Source organism: Pristis pectinata, chromosome 3 (assembly GCF_009764475.1).
Source record: "Pristis pectinata isolate sPriPec2 chromosome 3, sPriPec2.1.pri, whole genome shotgun sequence".
NCBI lineage: Eukaryota > Metazoa > Chordata > Chondrichthyes > Rhinopristiformes > Pristidae > Pristis > Pristis pectinata.
Genome location: NC_067407.1, coordinates 95,737,792 through 95,756,553, shown reverse-complemented (window position 1 = coordinate 95,756,553; position 18,762 = coordinate 95,737,792). Strand labels below are relative to the sequence as shown.

The window sequence follows — 18,762 nt, the reverse complement described above, 5'->3', positions numbered from 1 at the left end:
GCCCGTCCCTTCAAGACTTGCACTTTGGAGATGGTAGAAAGGCTTTGGGGTGTCACTCACAGCAGGATATCCAACCCTCACCTGCTCAATATTTACGTGGCTGACCCCGTTTAGTTGCTGTTGAATGATTACCCCTACCTCCTACTCCCCACATTTAGGATGTTAATAGTGGGAGAATCAGTGACAGTACTGCTACTGACTGCTTGGAGTAGGTGATTAGACTGTCCCTGATTAGAGCTGATCGTTGTCTGGTATTTTCGTGGCATGACAGTTGCTTCCAATTTTTACCTCGTGAATGTTATCTGGGTTTACTGCAGGCAGGTGTGTACAGCTTCATTTGCTGAAAAGTTGCAAATGGAATTGAGCATTACGCAAAACAGTTTAGAGCAGTCTAAACCGTCTTCCAATCATGTCTGCCCAATGTGAAAGCTGCCCACAATGTGTCAATAAATCAGCAAACAGAGGGCCACAGCAATGATCATTAGGAAAATGAAAGTAATCGTTGTGATGCTGCTTGAAGTTGAGGTTAAAGCACTTTATTAGGTCAAATAGAGGGAACCCTGCTCTCTGTCCGTATTTTGTCTGAAGAAGAGCTGTTTGATGACGACGACAAAAGTGAGAATTTAATATCCTAGAATTGACAGGTAAGGCAAGTTACAGACTTCCCATTTCAGTTGCAGTTGAATGAATATTTGCCTTTCACGTGATAGTCTAAATGAGCATTGATGTACAATTATTACATTTACAACGCAAGAATTCATAAATTTAATTAGTCTTTTCTAACTCAATTAAAAATGTGTGCACTAACTTATAGCACAGAAAATTGTCATGTATTCCATGAAGTTTGCAAATTGTCTGAGAGGGAATGCAGCTGAATCCCGGCAAGAATACGCAAACCCCCCCCCCCCCCCCCCCCCCCCCCATCCCACCAGGTAATCATCAAGCTCATTGAGGAGGCACACATGGTGTACAATGCAAAGTGTTTAATGTTCCCCTCCAAGTGTGGTCAACTAGGCAGGTATGTGCCATTCCTCTCAGTCTTCAAATGCAAAATAAGGAAATTCTGTGAGTTTTAAGCCCCACAATTAGAAGAGAGGATTGAAATATCTACTTAACTGTGTGTGCCTCATGTGTTTTACTAAGATTTTAGAAACCTTAACATGCATTTATTTGGTGTCTTCCTCTGACTCCAAACAAATGTTGAATCTGAACAGCCAGAATTTCCATCTGCTTTGCTGAGGTGAATGCTTGACTATTGTGGGAGTGAATAGTACCATTTCAGCAAGACTCCAGCACCATTCTGAACTACTTTCTGCCATTTAGGTAGTGTCAGGGTATCAAATTAGTGACGTTTGCAGAACATTCCTATTTGTTGTGCTCTGGGAGAAGTTAAGAGATTACACAATATACCCAGAGTTAATTATTACTGTTTGAAAAGTAATGATTAATCCTCATGCAAGAGAGAGTTTTTCAAGAGTCAAAAGGTTAAACTTTTATATTCAGTTTTGGTAAATGTTCAATCTCTTGCCTCTCAAGTAATCTTTCCCCTAAAACTGACCGGTTTGTTGTCAGAGTGAACAAATATGTGCAGCTGACGTTCCACGTTGAAATCCAGAATTTGGCAATATAAGACATGCCAGTCATTTCACACAAAGCAATGAGATAAAGGATTGTTAAATCATAAACATAGAACAGTACAGCACAGGAACAGGCCCTTTGGCTCATGTTGTGCCCAACCAATTAAACAAGTAATTAAGTGCCTAACTAAACTAATCCCTTCTGCCTACACAATGTCCGTATCCCTCCATTCTCTGCACATTCATGTGTCTATCTAAGAGCCTTTTAAATGCCTCTATCGTATTTGCCGCCACTAAAACCCCTGGTAGCACATACCAGTCACCTACCACTCCCTGTGTTAAAAAAAAATCAAGTATTGCTGGCTTGGGCAGGAACATTAGCCACCTTTTCCTCAATGTTATGAGAACTTGATTGAGTTTTTTGAGGAAGTAGCTAAGGCCAGGTGGTAGATATTGTCTCATTTGACAAGGTCCTGCATGGAAGGCTGGTCCAAAAGGTAAAGGCACAAGGGATCCAAGACAAGCTGGCCAACTGGATCCAAAACTTGTTTGGTGATAAGAGGCAGAGGGAGATGGTGGGAGGATACTTTTCTGATTGGAAATCTGTGATCAGTGGTACACTGCACAGACCAGTGCTGGGACCCTTGTTTGTGATGAATATTAACAACCTAGATGTGAATGTAGGAGGTATGAGAATAAATTTGCGGATGACATCAGTGGCTTTGTGGATAGTGAGGAAGGTGGTGATGAGCTGTTTTCTTGGACTGCTACTCTAGGCTGGCTATCAGATCTATGGTATAATAATTCTTTTGTTTAAATAACTTGTGCATATCTACATCACCTATGCCTTTTGTTTTGAAAAAAACCTAGATTATGTTTCCTCTCAGTTTTCAAAGGCAAATCATTTCAGTTCAGTTCTGTCAGTCTTAAGCCACTGTATCACCTGTAATGTTTGGTGACCTCTGAATCTCCTAAAGGCAGAATATGAGGGTTCTGATGCAGTTAGGTTGGTGTCGTTTTATATAGTAATAATGGATTATAGTGCAGCTCAGTATTTGATTCGTCTAATTGATAATAAACTTGGACTAACCAGAGCTTTCTTTAATAATAGCCCAAAGCATTTTGTTCTTCACCTGTGCCACCTTTTCCTAGATGGGTAATTGGTTAAGTGTGAATGGGTTGATACAGCTTTGACCTCAAGTGTTCAAAGCGCTGAGTGATTTGATCCAATATATGTCTCACTAGCTCAAGAAGAAGTACAAGGATGTGTTGCAATTCAACAATTTATTGCTCTGGCAAAAATAGGTCTATTGTATGTTGTTATTTATAGCACTACTGCACATTATTTTGCATATAACATCCATTTCACAATAACATCCATTGTCTTGTCACATAATCAGCCCCAATCTCTCTCTCAATGCTGTCAGGATTCCCTTTGACAATCAGCTGACCACATGGTGTGAAGTTATCAGTAAATAGTATAACATTACTCCTTATCTTCCTGTCGATTCCCTCAATGTCAGATTCACATATAAGTGGAAGCTGTTTCATGACAGCCAAGGTACAATTTCTGCCTCAGCAGCTTTTGTGCAGTAATGCTGTTGGGCATCTCTGCTTTATTCAGACTGTTCACAATTTTATGTCATTACCTGCTTTCAAATGCAAATACTGCCAGTGACACTGGTATTTTCTGCCAAGCAAAATTAACACCATGAAATCTACCAGTGGTTTCAATAAAAGGCAGAGATGTTAGCATTTGTATGCTTTTCAAAATAGATGTATGACTTGGCTTTTGAAAAAGCGGGATGAGAATGCACTGACCACTCCTTCAGTGAGCTACAGAGTGTATGGCAACTCACCCCAGACTTCCATTCCTGCAAAGGAGCCGGGAACCCACTGGAGGTAAGTTGCATGCACATCTAGTGCCTCGCTCTGTCTGCGGACTTGCCATCGAGTCCAGGGCATTGTGTAAGTTGCTGAGCCGAGGAGCAAAATGCACTTGGTATCTGGCCCCTCAACTTTACACCAAGTGTAGCTGGGGCCAGTCACCCAGCCCATTCTTTTCACCGGGGTTTCCAATCTTCATTTAAAGGTAAGCCTTGTGTATATTTCATTGTGTACTGATATTTTTTAATTAACAGCAGTTTTGTGTGATATAAATAAAATTACTATTGTTAAAAATTTTCAATCATTTATTTCAAATGTTTCCAAAGCCACCTATCATTGATATGTGGAAACAGTAAAAAGGCATCATGACACACAAGCTGCCAGAAGGCATCACAATGGCCTGTGATTGATTGGCCACTTCATTCCTGCTGCCTACAGCCGAGTTGCCCCTTGTGACCTGCTGTGACTCGAGTGAGTCAAATCATCATTCAGCTGTGGGGCTAGTGAGGCGTGGGCTGGGATCACCCCAATCTACCCAAAGGTTTGCTAAAATATTCTTAAAACCTGATTGTGCTGGACGACAGGCATATCGTGTGAAGCCTCCAGTCTCACCTGACTCAGCAGCACCAGGCCACAAATCTGCCTTCAGGTCCAAGAATGGTCGTGGATTCATGAGGTTCCAGAAAACCTTGAAAATTCATGTGCAGCTTCTGGTGTTTGAGTCCACAACATAATCCCCATAACCCACCCAGCAGTGCCTTCAGTGTTTCCAAACTCAAAAACAAAGGGCTGCTTTCACTCTCTCTCCCCCACCAAACTAATGTTTCCAAATTAAGTAACAATTTATTGCATATTTTAGCTATGCAAGAAATTATTCTTTGAGTGAATAATAGTGAATCACTATTTTTACATCAGAGGAGAAAGGTTGGGAGGGAAGCTTGATTCATGGATATCACTGCAGAAGAAAAAATCCCATTGGCCACTTAAAATGCCGAAGATAGAGACCTGTGCTTAAATTCAGGAATGTAATGTATGTTAAAGCTGAGCCGGTTACAAGAGATTGGAGTTGGTTCATTCTGTGATTCAAGGTAATCTGCACAGCATAACATTGCTGAAACTGATGGATGTGGCTGCAGCTTTGTGCTTCTGCACCAGGTGAGAAAAGTTCCAGTTCCCTTTCCAGGACCTTTCTTGAAATATAAAAATAAAAGGTTGATAATGAGCTACAAATGGAGAAAGTCATTTGTAGAAAAGTTCTGTGGTTAACGTTTCTTTCAGCATTGTATCAAATCATTTTTTCCCCATAATGAAATGCAGTAACACCATTTCTGAGATAATTTACACCACTCAGGAAGTTCAACTGGGCACTTGCTGGTATTAGTCACCCTTGCACCACAGCCTGATTTGTCTGTATAGGCTCCTTCTGTAGCATTATGGGGGATCTTGGGCCATGTTACAGTGAGAGGGGCCCTTCATTGTGGACTCCAGCACAACTAAGTTTTACTCATTGAGGAAGCCAACTGGCCAAGTCAACAGTTGAACTTACATCCCTACTCTCCAACCCCTCCGCCACACTGCACCCCCACCCACACTGCCCTTCCCCAGGATTTCTTATGATCCCTTTCAATCCTTCCCTCTGCGCAATACAACAAGCCCTTCTGTTGCCTCCTCCCTCACCCCCAGCCCCTGATCATTCTGAATGTTATTCTCCCTGTGAATATCAATATTTCCTCCACAATTAGAATTTTATCGGTGAAAATAGTTTTCTTCCTCTGTCCTTATTTCCAAAATGTATTAACTCGCATCCAGCATCTTAGATGGTGCACAGCAGTACGCACCAGTCCAAATGAAGGGCCTCGGCCCGAAACGCCAACTCTCCATTTCTCTCCACGATGTTGCCTGATCCACTGAGTTCCTCCGGCATCCTGTTTGTTGCAGCAGTTGCCGCTGCTGCCTCACAGCTGAAGGGGTCCATGGTTCATCCCTGACCTCGGCTGCCATCTGTACGGTACTTGTACATTCACACTTGGGTTTCCCCCAGGTGCTTGGGTTTCCTCCCACAACCCAAATTCGTGAAGGTTAGTAAGTTAGTTGCCCATTGTAAATTGCCCCCACCCCCCGCAGAGGTAAGTGGCAAAATAAAAGAGGAACTGATGGGAACGTGAGAGAGAATAAGTTGCGGGACTACAGAGGAAATGAGGAGGTGGAAGTGGGATTGCTCTGTTGGGAGCTGACATGGATCTGATGGGCGAATGGCTATGTTCTGTGCTGTCAGAGGTAGTACTTCATAGTTTCCAACAATGGGCTGCAGTGCCACCTAATGGCTATTCCTGGTTACCGGGCTTCAATGCATCTACTGAAGTGACAGTGAAGCTTCCTTGCAGCCTGAGATGGATGCAACAGATTTTTAAGATACTGCTTAGAAGAAGAGCTTGGAACATCCTCCCTGTTTTCTGACCAATATTCATCTCTTAATCAAGACAACCAGAAACACATTGTCTGGTGATACATTTCATTGCTAGTTGCTGGAGCTTTGCAAATCCTTACGAATTTGCTTCAGTTTCTACATTAAACCAACAACTGTCATTCATTGGCTGTGCAGTAATTTGGGTTCACGAACAGGCGGTAAGCTCCACCTTAAAATGGTGCACTTACCTCCTCCTGCACTTGCTGACGACCACCCTATCTTCAACTTGTCGAAAGCCTTTCAACTTACTGCTGGCTCCCGATTTCACACCTGTCTTTTCCACAGACCCCTGTTGGAACACCCAGACACAAGTTTCCACTTCTGTCACAACGTTGAAACAGCCCTCGTGAAAGTCACAATGTGCCTGGGATCAGCTTATGAGCTTTCAGTTTTCTCGAGCTCTGTCTTTGGACTCGTCTTTATCAACGCCATCTGAGTCAGTCTGTCATCTCCTCCCCCTCTTCATAAACTTGACTTTCTCTGAACTCTGCCACCTGCCTCTAAACCAGTGCCAGGCCAGTTTACCTAGAGCCTGTGTGCTTGCAAAGTTGCATTGGGTCACTATCCCTTTTGAATTTTCTTAAGGGTCCATGCCACACCTCCTCACAATAACACTGGATACACACACTGTGTAGATGTTCCCTATCGCCGTGCTGATACTCTTCTGTTGCATAATGTTCCTGCTATCACCCTCCTGTTAATGATTCAACTTTAAAATACAACTTACAGCAAGTAGACCATTCAGCTCAATGAGTCTACACCTGTGTTCCGTCAGAATCCCATACTATTTAATTGAACCAAAACCTTAATCTCATTCCATATAGTTTAAGTACATCAATGCTATCTACCTCAATTCCTCTTTGCAGGTTAGAGTTCCACTTTCTCAGAACTCCCTGAGTAATGATTTGGAGTGACTGCAAGCACAGTAAGTGCATGAAGAGATGAAAATAAAATGTTGAGATTAAGGTTATGAAGTGATGAAGGCTTTGACCTGCTCATACAGCCACTGCGTTAATGTGGTTGGTCCATCAGGATGTCAGTGACCTTCCTTCCATCTTAAGGTCAGAAGTGAGGAAGTTTGCAGATGATTGCACAATGTTTTCTTCCATTAGCTGCAGCTCAGCAGCCCAGTCTAAACACAGCAAGACCCAGTTAACGTTCAGGCATGGGCAGAAAAGTGGCAAGTAATATTTGTGCCAGATAAACACCAGGCAACGTCCATCTCCAACAAGACAGGAGTCTGACCACTTGCCTCAGACATTCAATGGCCATGGCCCCACTGTCAAGATCCTGGTTATCCCCACAGAGTGGAAACTCAACTGGACTGGCCATATACATACTGTGCTTCACCTGTGCCAACATGCTGGCCATGCTTACCATGCTAGTCTTGCCCACATCTCAAAAAGTGAACAAACTATGTATTTCTTGTCAACCCAAAGGTGCTTCGACTCTTTTTGGAGTTGGTCATTGCTTCACATTGGTGCAACTTCCACTTACCAGTCCCTATCTGAATATTATCCAGGTCTTGCTGAAGGTGACATATCATACTGTTAGATTTTAGTCGATTAAATGTTATAAAGCTATCTGTCTGCAAGCTTTGAATTGCAGCCCTTCGTGTCAAGCTTATGGTTTCATTGGCATTTGGAAAGCTAACACCTTGCCCACTTCGCTTGTGACCAAGCATTTCCCTCTTGCTGCAGTCAGCTCATACAGCTTGCCCATTTGATTAAAATAGCAATCCAATGGCTACCTACAGTTCAGACCCAGTGGCCTTGAATACACAGAATGATTATCTTTATTTACCAAAATCTTTATTTACCAAAATAGTTCTTGCAATTCAACACCTAATGCTTTAATTTCTGTTCAGTGCAGTAGGAGCCATGCCTAATGCTGTCTGCAGAGATATTTCTGAAGCTGGAGCAGAAACTGAATTAACAAGGTAATGCCAAAGGAGTAAATTTTCATTTATCACTTAAACACAAATGAGCAGCAATTTTTATCTGCAGTTACAATGCTTTATGAGTAATTGTGTGGGTTACTCACAATGTCACCATTCTGTACACATTAGGTCAGCTTAGCATAGTAAATGAAACTGTTTCTGCACTTAAAATAAAGGCTCTGTTAATTTTTCTGTGTTAAGATGTAACATGTTTTTCATCCATCATTATGATAGGGAGTACAACGCAGGTAAGTGGACTCCTGAGAGACACAGTGTGAGTGATAGTCTGCACACGAGCACTGTAATTCAAAGCATTACAGTAAAAAAAACAACTGCAACAGACTCTCGGAAAGCTCTGCTTCATATACTTGTTACCACTTCAGTTTAATCTTGAGTTATTGATGGTTTTCTCCTGATACAAGCCTGAATGTCAAAGATGCTTTTATTGGATAAATATTGTTTCAGTTCTTTAAGTACCAGCATCGTCAAGTTTAGTTACAAAACAAAATCAATTTTAATTTGAAGTAAAATAAAATAACTACATTAAGGCTGTAGTAGGGGCTCTGTAGTAAGAAGGAGTGTCTTGCACCTACAACCCTTTCAATTCTGTGCAGGAATAGTTACTATCCCTTCACTTGGTGTATTGTTAGATTGACACCAAGTGAAGGGATAGTAACTCTTCCTGCACAGAGTAAGTCATTTTGTGCAAAGTCTCTTTATAGTTTTGGCACCATTCTCAGCTTTACTATTTGATTGTAGGTAGAGAGATGATGGTATCACATGCCTAAAGTTTCATACCTTAGTAAACAGTGCACTCTCTGAGGAGCTAAGTTGTGGTCCAATATCAGTAACTAGGACATCTGGTATTCTAAACCTAGTGAACATTATTTGAGCTTCTTTCAAAGTCTGCCAGCTGAAGTAAACCAGTCACTTGAATGAAGTTACTGTAATAATCACATACAAGTTGAGCACAGCCATGAACTTCAGACCAGCACTAACCATTGCCAAAGGCTTGGTCATCAGGTCACATCTGAGTAAAGATTCCATACTTGGCCAACTTCCACGTGCCCAACATGTTTTACACATATTGCTTTCATGCTGATGGCATCCCAGCCAATAGAGACAATCCAAACTCGACAAACTGAACATCCTATGCCAATATGTGTGAATGAGCAACTGACAGTAGTTCTTTACATTACATGGCTGGCACCATAAGTTGTCCTTTGAACTAACTGTACAAGGAAATCCAACATTCATCTTGAGAAACAAAGTAAAAACAAAGACATTCAAGCACCTCTAACTTAACCCTCTTATTTGCTTTTCAGTGGGATCATCTGCATTCATTCCTCTAAGTACTTCCCCAAACTTATCTCAAAATGGAAGTATTTGAAATGATCAATTTCTTCATATGTAAAATCACAAGTACCAACATCTGTGTTCATTGTATTCACCAGTACCACCTTTCACCCCTTTTTTGTATAAAATACATTAAAAGAAAATAATTGAAATGTCAGCAGCATTTTCTGAATTCTCTGAGATGTTTGAGAACTCTTAGTATTTTGAGAACAATTCTTTCAATGGACGAAGATCTGTTCCAGCATTCACTGTGTCCCATCCATGGATGTATGGTTCCAAATACAGGCAAACACAACTGCCTGCAGATCCCTTTGGATTTATGTACATTCCACTGCTGCCTTCTGTTAATGCCCCCGATGTACAGGAGACTGGTTATCCAGTCTGTATCAATGTGGCTCCAAGATCAGACTGAAATTGATCAAATTGTAAAGTTACTTCTTAAGATCAAAACATCTATGAACTGATGTGCAGGAACTACCTTTAGTTTTTTCAACAACACGTCTTGGGGTCCACCCCTGAACCACTCTGAATCTTTCCTTCTTAAATACCTGAGTAGATTCACCATATCTGAGAGATGAGAAGAAACTTGGTTAGGTCTTGAGCAAGTCTGAACAAACATTGGATCCCTGTCATATTGGTTGGTGTTGGCATCTCCAAAATTATTTTAACTTTGACTCAATTTGCATCAAATCCTTGGCTGACAGCACTATGTCCAATAACAGCAAATTCTTGCCTTGAAAAGTTACTTTATTTAGTACTACCACTTGCTCACTGTATCTTTGAAGAAATGCATCTGAGTATTTATCATGGTCTTGAACAACTTCTTCCAACTTTGTCTGACGACAGTCACAAACTTGTCAGCAATGACTTCTATCCCCTGAAGTCCTTCCACCAAATTCTTCTGGAAAGCTGCTGGTGCAGAGCTGATCCCAAATGGCCAACACTCCTGATGATACCTTCCCAAAGAATGTATGGAAGCTGGTTAAATATGAAACTTGTTCATCTAAACTTTCACATCAAATCCATTTCAAACACCTAGAATTGCAAAAATCTTTGCATCATGAAGGTGCAGAGCTGCATCTTCCAGCGTTAGCGATGGGCAATGTTCTGTTTCTTCAATTCTTTATCATCTGACTGTGTATGTAGTGATCCATCCTCATCAGGCAATGATACTACAAAACTGATCCAAATAGTCGGTGTTGTTACTAGAACTACAATATCCGACCAGACCATCCAGTCAGCTTATCCCTAAAGCCATGGGTACCTGATGAGGTTCATGTTGCACCAGATCAACTGTTGCAAAAAGTCTGCATTTAAGTTGTCTAATTCAATCAATAAATACCTGAAAGATTTCTGCATTAAAAGCTAGGTTATTGGCTAATGGTCATTTTACACAGATGTCATGAATCCAGCTGATGGTGTGCTGTTGATAGCATCTTTATCACTATACAGGATAATGTCCATGCTCAAAACATGCCCGTTTTCCCAGCAGGTGTGAAGTGGTTGTGCTATCCGCAGTTGTCCTTATCCTTTCGTAGGGAGACAGGCTCCAACATTAGCCACAATCGCACATGTAAGTAGTTCCACCTTTTATAAATTAGCAATCTTAGGTTGCTTTCTTGAAAAAGTGAAGCAGAATTACATCGGACCTCCGCATCTATTTGAAATCAACTAACTTAAGTATAACACATTTCTCATCATCTCACCTAAAAGCACTAACCTCAGACAACAAGAACCGTTGTTCCTGGGTCCTCATCGATTGATCCGGCTTTTAATTTATGTGGAGATAACTTCTTGGCTCTGAAATTCTTACCAAAATGATTGCTCTTTCTGCATATTACATGTTTTATGAAAAAGTGAAGACAATCTCCTGAGGAACTGGTGGTTCCTCCCACAATTCCAACACTTACATCCTTGGAGTTTATTTAGCCTGAGCTTGGACTTTTATTGTTCCTGTTGCCACTGGAGATTTCCTTCGGTTTATGTCCTGCACTCATGTTCTGACCTGTTGAGTAACTAACTACTTTAATCTCCATTCTCTCTGCTGCATGACAAATCTCGTCGTTTTCTCAAAGGTCCAGTTAGTTTCTTGAAACATTTTTTCTTGCATGTTTGAATCTGCAATTGGGTCTCTGAGTCATTCTTCAGTACAATCTTCAGCAAGTTTTGCAGCATTTTTTTGTTTTGATCATAAGTTTCATCAGCATTTTGTTGTCTGTGAAATTTCCACCTCCCAAAGGGAAAGCCTTTCTGTGGGGAGGCAGCCTTCTGCCTGTGTCCTAGTGGAACACCAGTCCACCCCTTCTTGGTAAGTGGTGTCCTGGACTTGTCCGTCTCCTGATCCAGCTCCGTCACTGTGGCACAATGCCGCCGTTAACTTGAATATCCTCCATCTGTCTATAAAATTTCCAACATGTATTTGGAGGACTTGTGGCGTTGGTGGAGCCCTTCCCAAAGCCGTCATACTCGCAAGGAAGTTTATCAGCAACTTTCAAAAAAAACTCAACCAAAATAGTCACCAAAACAATTTGAAAATTGTTCAAAATAATCACGTTCACCACTTCTGCCGCTCTCCCAATTCCTCTTCAGTTCTCAGTGTAACTGAACTTTGTTACAAGAAGAATTGACTCTTTTGTTTGCTGCTTTGGTTGCTCCAGATAGTTTTGGTTCTGGGTAAATACTCCTGACCTCACTGATCACACCAACTCTTTCCAAATGTGGTTGTCTAATAAAAGATCTTTATAGAGCAGTGTGTTTGTACAGCACATTGGAGCTCTGAAATGTTTCAGGATTGAAGGACACAGGTCAGAGACTCCACTTTCCCACATGGATTGAAAATGTTACAAGACCTGAAACTCCTGGACTGAGTGGGATGGAGTGGGGACACTTTAAGCCATTTTCATTGAGCTCCTTCATAAAAGTGGAAGCAAAGTGACAGAAATATCTGGAGGGTCTGGCGGCATCTGTGGGGAAATAAGTCCATCTGTCAGCATCCCCAGCTTTCAGCAGCATTTTGCTTTTATTATTATTCAGCCCCACCCCAGCAGAGCTAAGTGTGGACAGCTTTGCTGCTCCCAATGTGGCCTCCTCTCCGTCGGTGAGACCAGACGTACACTGGCCAATTACTTCACTGAGCACCTGTGCTCCGTCCACCATGGCCGTCTGGATCTTCTGGTTGCCAGCCATTTTAATTCTCCCTATTCTCACACCAACAGGTCTCCCTCGGCCTCCTCCACTGCCAGGGTGAGGCCAAACACAAACTGGAGGAACAGCACATATTCCACTTGGCTGGTCTACATCCTGACGGCGTGAACGTCGAATTCTCCAACCTCCAGTAAATTGCTCCCCCTCTGTCCCTTCTCTCTCCTCCTGGTCTACCCAGTTCTTCCATCACCCTGTCTCTTTCCCCTCCCCTCCTCCACCCTCTCTATCTGCCCATCACCCACACGCTCCTCCCACTGGTTCCCATCTGCCCCCCCCCCCCACCTCCCTCCCTTTATTCCAGGCTCCACCTTCCTCCCCTATCAGGTTCCATCATCTTCAGCCCTTTGTCTGTTCCACCTATCGCCTCCCTGCTTCTGGTGCTATCCCCACTCTGCCCTGCCCCATCTGCTTGTCCCCCCCTCACCTGCATCCACCTATCGCCTGCCAGTTCTTGCTCCACCCCTTTCCTCAACCTTTTTATACTGACTATCTCCCCTCTATATTTTAGTCCAGGTGAAGGGTCTCGACCCGAAACATTGACTGTCCATTTTCCACCCATATCTGCAACATCTCTATCCCATGTAGCCTTTGGCAATCTTCTGCACTGTCCACAGTGCCACCAACCTCCCCCCCTCTCACCCCCCCTCTCACCCCCCCTCTCACCCCCCCTCTCACCCCCCCTCTCACCCCCCCTCTCACCCCCCCTCTCACCCCCCCTCTCACCCCCCCTCTCACCCCCCCTCTCACCCCCCCTCTCACCCCCCCTCTCACACCCCCCCTCTCACACCCCCCCTCACTCCCCCCTCCTCACTCCCCCCCTCACTCCCCCCCTCACTCCCCCCCTCACTCCCCCCTCACTCCCCCCTCACTCCCCCCTCACTCCCCCCTCACTCCCCCCTCACTCCCCCCTCACTCCCCCCCCTCTCACCCCCCCCTCACCCCCCCCTCACTCCCCCCCCTCTCACCCCCCCCTCTCACCCCCCCCCTCTCACCCCCCCCCTCTCACCCTCCGCTCTCTCACCCCCCCTCTCTCACCCTCCGCTCTCACCCCCCCTCTCTCACCCCCCCTCTCTCACCCCCCCTCTCTCACCCCCCCTCTCTCACCCCCCCTCTCTCACCCCCCCTCTCTCACCCCCCCTCTCTCACCCCCCCTCTCTCTCACCCCCCCTCTCTCTCACCCCCCCTCTCTCTCACCCCCCCTCTCTCTCACCCCCCCTCTCTCTCACCCCCCCCTTAACCCCCCCTCCCTCTCTTGCATCCTCCCTCTTTCTCACATTCTTTTTTGAACTCTGCTTCTCTCTCTCTCACATGCACCACAAAACTTTGGAGTGAAATAAACCGGAATAACTAACTTCGTTCCTGTACTAAAGCTGCTTTAAAATGTTCTGATAGGTCAGTAGGCTGATTGATAGTCTGTTGCATGTGGTGTTCTCCAGAGATTTGTACCAGGATCTCAGCCGATTCGCAATGTTCGTTAATGACTTGCTGAAGCAATACAGAGTGGGAAGGGTGGTAAATATTTCAATCATAGCAGAAAGTTGAAAAGGGTGACAGGAGGTTAAGTGAGTGGAGAAAGCTATATCAATTGGAGCTCACTGTGGGGAACTATGAGGTCATTCAGTCTGGAGCTAAGAACGCAAAACTGGCTGACTTGAGAAACCAGGAACTGTAGAGGAACAAAACAAGTTGGGGCTCTGACTTAATAAATCAATGAAAACCAATAGAAAACAACAAAAGCAATCTAAAAGGCTCATGGAAAGTTGGCCTTTGTTATAAAGGTGCTGAAGTACAAAGGGGTTGAAATTTTCCTTCAGCTGTATAGAACCTTGGTCAGGCACTGTGGAGAACTGTGTTCAATTATTTACATTGCACCCTGGAAAGGATGTATTGGAATGGGTGCAGTGCAGAGCACCAGAATGTCACCAGGGTGTAGAAGAACATATTGAGAATGTTGCATAACCTTCGGTTCCCCTGGGTAGAGGACCTTGAGCGACAAGCAGTTTGATGCTCCAAGGATCTGGTAGATTGGAAGAAATAGTTTAATTTACTTGTGGGGGAACCATGAGCCGGAGTCATAAACTTAAAATCAGAAATAGGGCATTCAGGAAGCAATATTTCCCCAGCTGAATGCTGGGGAACTCTCCTCCAAAAGGCTGTGGAACAACTGGAGCTTCCAAATCCAGGGTAGGAACATTTTACATGTTTGGGTGTTGAAATCTGTAGGACAAAGGCAGGAAAATGGAACGGAGATGCAGATGAGTCTCACTGTTGCGAGGTGGAGCAGGCGTCTATGGCTGAATGACATATTCCTGTTCTTAATGTTCTTGTGTTCCTGACTGGCAGGTTTTTTAAGCCTTTCATGTGTCTGAACTTTGACGCCAGTAACCAGATAGTGTTGACTGGTGCTTAATGCCTGATTATAAAATGCAGATAAATTATCCCTACGGATTTGCATTTCTGTCACCTCTCCCATATTGTCTCTCAGATTTTTGGGAAGGATCTCCTGAAATACCAGTCACCAGATATTTTCTAGCTGTTTGCAGTTGTAATGCATGCTGTTCCCTTAATGCTCAATAACCTTGCAGATCTCAAAATAGAGTTTGGCAATCAGCATGTCTGGTGAGTCCAAGTTAGCACAAATAAACTGGTGCACAGATAAACTGACTTCAGATAAACTATCACACTGATGATATCAATCCACAAGGCACACTCTACAAACTATCCAGTTGTCTGCTGTAATGCAAGAGTCTGCTGTCAGTGGTTTAATTTTGTTAAATTTATTCATGTTTTAGGATCTTTTTATCACCGGCAAACCCAGCATGTATTGCCCATCTCTAATTGCCCTTGAGGAGACAGTGGCGATCTACCTTAAACTGTTGCAGTCCCTTTGGGGAAAGTACACCCACATAACTGTTTGGTCGAGAGTCCCAGGGTCTAGAACCAATGATGATTAAGGACCAATGATGTATTTCTAAGTTAAGATAACGTGCGACTTGAAGGGGAATCTACAAGTGGTGTTATTCCCATACAACCACTGCTGTTCTCCTTGGTGACAGGTTGCAGGCTCAGGCAGAAGAGCCTGGGCAAGCAACTGAAGTCATTTTGCACCGGTGGTGGAGAGGTTGAATGTTCAGGACAGTTGGTGGGATGTTCATCAAGTCGGCTGCGCTGTGCTGGATGATGTTGAGGGAGTTTCATGAGAGTCGTTGGAGCTGCATTCATGAAGGCAAGTGGAGAATATTCCTTCCCATGGCTGATGGTGTAAACACCTTGGGTGACAGGATGCCCAGTTGCTAAACTACTCTTGTGGTATTTATGTGACTGACCCAGTTGAATTTCTGAGTTTCAATGGTGATCTCTAGGATATTAATGGTCAGGTCTCAACAATGGTAATACTATTGGATATCAAGGGAAGTGGGCTAGATTCTCTTTGGTCAGAGACAGACGTGTTTGTGGTGTGAATGTTACTTGCTACTTATCAGCACACACCAAATGTTGTCCAGGTCTTTCTGCATATTGGTATGGACTGGTTCATTGGTTGACAAGTTACAAAAGTAAATTGGTTTATTATTGTCACATGTACCAAGGTACAGTGAGAAACTTTGTTTTGCATGTCATCCATACAGATCATTTCACCACATCAGTACATCGAGGTTGTACAAGGGGAAAGCAATGACACAATGCAGAAGATAGTGTACTGTAACAGAGAGTGCAGTGCAGGCAGACAATAAGGTTCAAGGCCATAATGAAGTAGATTAAGGTCAAGAATCCATCTTATCATACAAGAGCTCTGTTCAATAGTATTATTACAGTGGGATAGAAGGTGGTATGTGCTTTCAGGCTTTTGTATCTTCTGCCCAATTTGGGGTGGGGGGGGCGGCACGAAGAGAGAATGTTCAGGGTAGGTGGGGTCTTTGATTACGCTGGCTGCTTTACTGAGGCAGTAAGAAGTGGAGACAGAGTCCATGGAGGGGAGGCTGGTTTCTGTGATGTGCTGGGCTGTGTCCACAACTCCCTGCGGTTTGTTGCAGTCACGGGCAGACCAGTTGCCATACCAAGCCGTGATGCATCCGGATAGGATGCTTTCTGTGGTGCATCAATAAAAATTGGTGAAGGTCAATGAGGATATGCTGAATTCCTTTAGCCTCCTAAAAGAATTGAATGTGTGTAATCATCAACACTTCCAACCATTGAAGAGAAAGCTGGACCGAGGACACTGCCCCAAGGAGCTCCTTCAGTGACTTCTTGGGGCTGGGATGATTGACTGCTACAGCCACGACCATCTTCCTGTGTGTAAAACATGACTCCAACCACTGCAGTGCTTTCATGCCCATTGACTTCACTTTTACCCGTGCTCCTGATGCCACCCTCAATCAAATGTCAAGGGCAGTCACACTCACCTCACTTTTGGAATTCAGCTCTTTGGTCCGTGTTTGGACCAAGGCTGAGATGAAGTCTGGAGCAGAGTGGTCTTGGTGAAACTCTGAGTCAGTGAGCAGATCATTGGTGAGTAAGAGTCAATCACTAGTACTGTCAGTAACACTTTGCTAATGACTAAGTTTGGGTGGATATCAGTTGGCTTGGATTTGTCCTGATTTTTCTCAGTCCTTGGCACCAGGAGCATCCTTGCCTGCTCTTTGTGCAGATTAGAAAACTGCTGGCAAACAAGCAATGATGTTTAATTCATTATAAGCTGCATAGACAAAAATAATGTAATTTTGTTGGGATGCATTTGGAAAATCGATCCTATGTTAACGTCTTTTTTTTTAAAAGAAGCCAAGTCAAGCCACTCTCTCGTGTGTCTGTAAATGCCAGTGCTGCCTGGATTGCCAGAAATGGGAGGGTTGCCACAAGTCGCAGGAGGCACCTCCACTGAACATCTGACCTTCTGACACAAAACACCAAAAGTGCCAGCGATCACAGCTGTAACAGTCGGTGGCTGCTTGTTCGGTGAGAACCACCGCTCTTCGGACAGAATAGATTTCTGGGTATTGATGTCTGCAGCAGATGAAATTAATGTGCCTTTCTCCTTGCCCACCTGCATCAGATTGAGCTTTGCATGTGAAAATTACATTCTTACAATGAATTATGAAAAGAAACTGGTCCCATAGGACAGACCACATTGAAATTCTTGTCTCTGTGTTCAGGTGGTCTTATAAACAGCTCTAGTTTCCTCCCTGTGTGAAGTGAACTTCTCTGTAGGTTTGTTTTTGTGAACTTTCCCAATATTGCCCTCCACAAGTCTCACTTCTGAACTCGAAATGTGACTTACGTTACTTAGCTTTAGTCCTAACTACAAGGTCACCCAGACTGCGTTGGGATTGGGGACCACCTGAGGAGAATTGTAAAGATGCAGAACTCCTCTTCATGTTGCGAATCCAAGTTTTCCTGTTCAGTGTTGGGAAACCATCGTAGAGGTTTTACAAGATCAAATATAAACCTAACAACTGTTTTCATGCATTATCTTATCTCATTAGTAACAGGAGATGAACACTAGTTACCTCTCTCTGTTCAAAGATTGGCAAATGGTGCCGGGAAGAGGAAATTCATTTAAAATGCAAAAGTAAAAGCCTGGCTGCAGAAGTTCATTCTGGTTCAACGGGATTCATAGCCTGAAAGGAAAATTGTATCACTGAATAGTTGGTGTGATGAAAGCCCTTTGGTTAAACCTGAGGTGAGATTAAACCAAGGAGCAAATGTAAACACATTAGGTTAATGACTAAAAGATGGCTGACAGGTCTTCTGCATTCTGTGTTTTTAAAAAGTGCTTATTGATTGGAAAACGTTTTGGCATGGAATCCAAGTCTCTTTCTCCTGTGTGCTCATGTAAACAATTACATCTTTTTCTCAATCTTTGCTTACTAATAAAATATGCAATTAATCAAAACTGGAATCTCAAATGAGCAACAAGTAGTTCAAAGCAATATTGGACAGCAATAACTCTCTCCCTACGCATTAACTCCACAGAAGAAACTTACATGTAATTTGTTTGCAGAGTTTACCATTATCCAGAAGATGGTGCTGTTGTGCATATCATTCTGAAGAAGGCCGCAGTTTTAAGGTTAAGTTGGATTTTACATGTTCGCACTGATTATGATGGCATTTTTCTAGATTTTGTGATTATTTCATGCAATATAATTTTTTTATATGAACCAAAATAAAGGTATCTCTTCTATATAAAAAATATCAAATAGGTTTCCACTTGCTCCAGACTTTCTGGTGGAAAGAATTTCCATTTAGATAGGACTACAGGACCTCCCTATGAAGAGGTTCTTCATGCTTCATGAATAACTTTTTTTTTAACTAAGAATGCCTCACCTCCTTTAATCAGT

At 43.3% G+C, this 18,762-nt stretch overlaps 1 long non-coding RNA gene across 1 annotated transcript; it reads left to right on the top strand.

Annotated features, from left to right (window-relative positions):
• Positions 1 to 509: 509 nt before the first annotated feature.
• On the top strand, positions 510 to 17,451 carry LOC127568240 (uncharacterized). Its single transcript, XR_007955978.1, has 5 exons — positions 510 to 644; positions 3,354 to 3,479; positions 7,799 to 7,870; positions 10,719 to 10,799; positions 17,204 to 17,451. It is a non-coding gene; the product is annotated as an uncharacterized LOC127568240 (long non-coding RNA).
• The last annotated feature ends 1,311 nt before the right edge of the window (positions 17,452 to 18,762 follow it).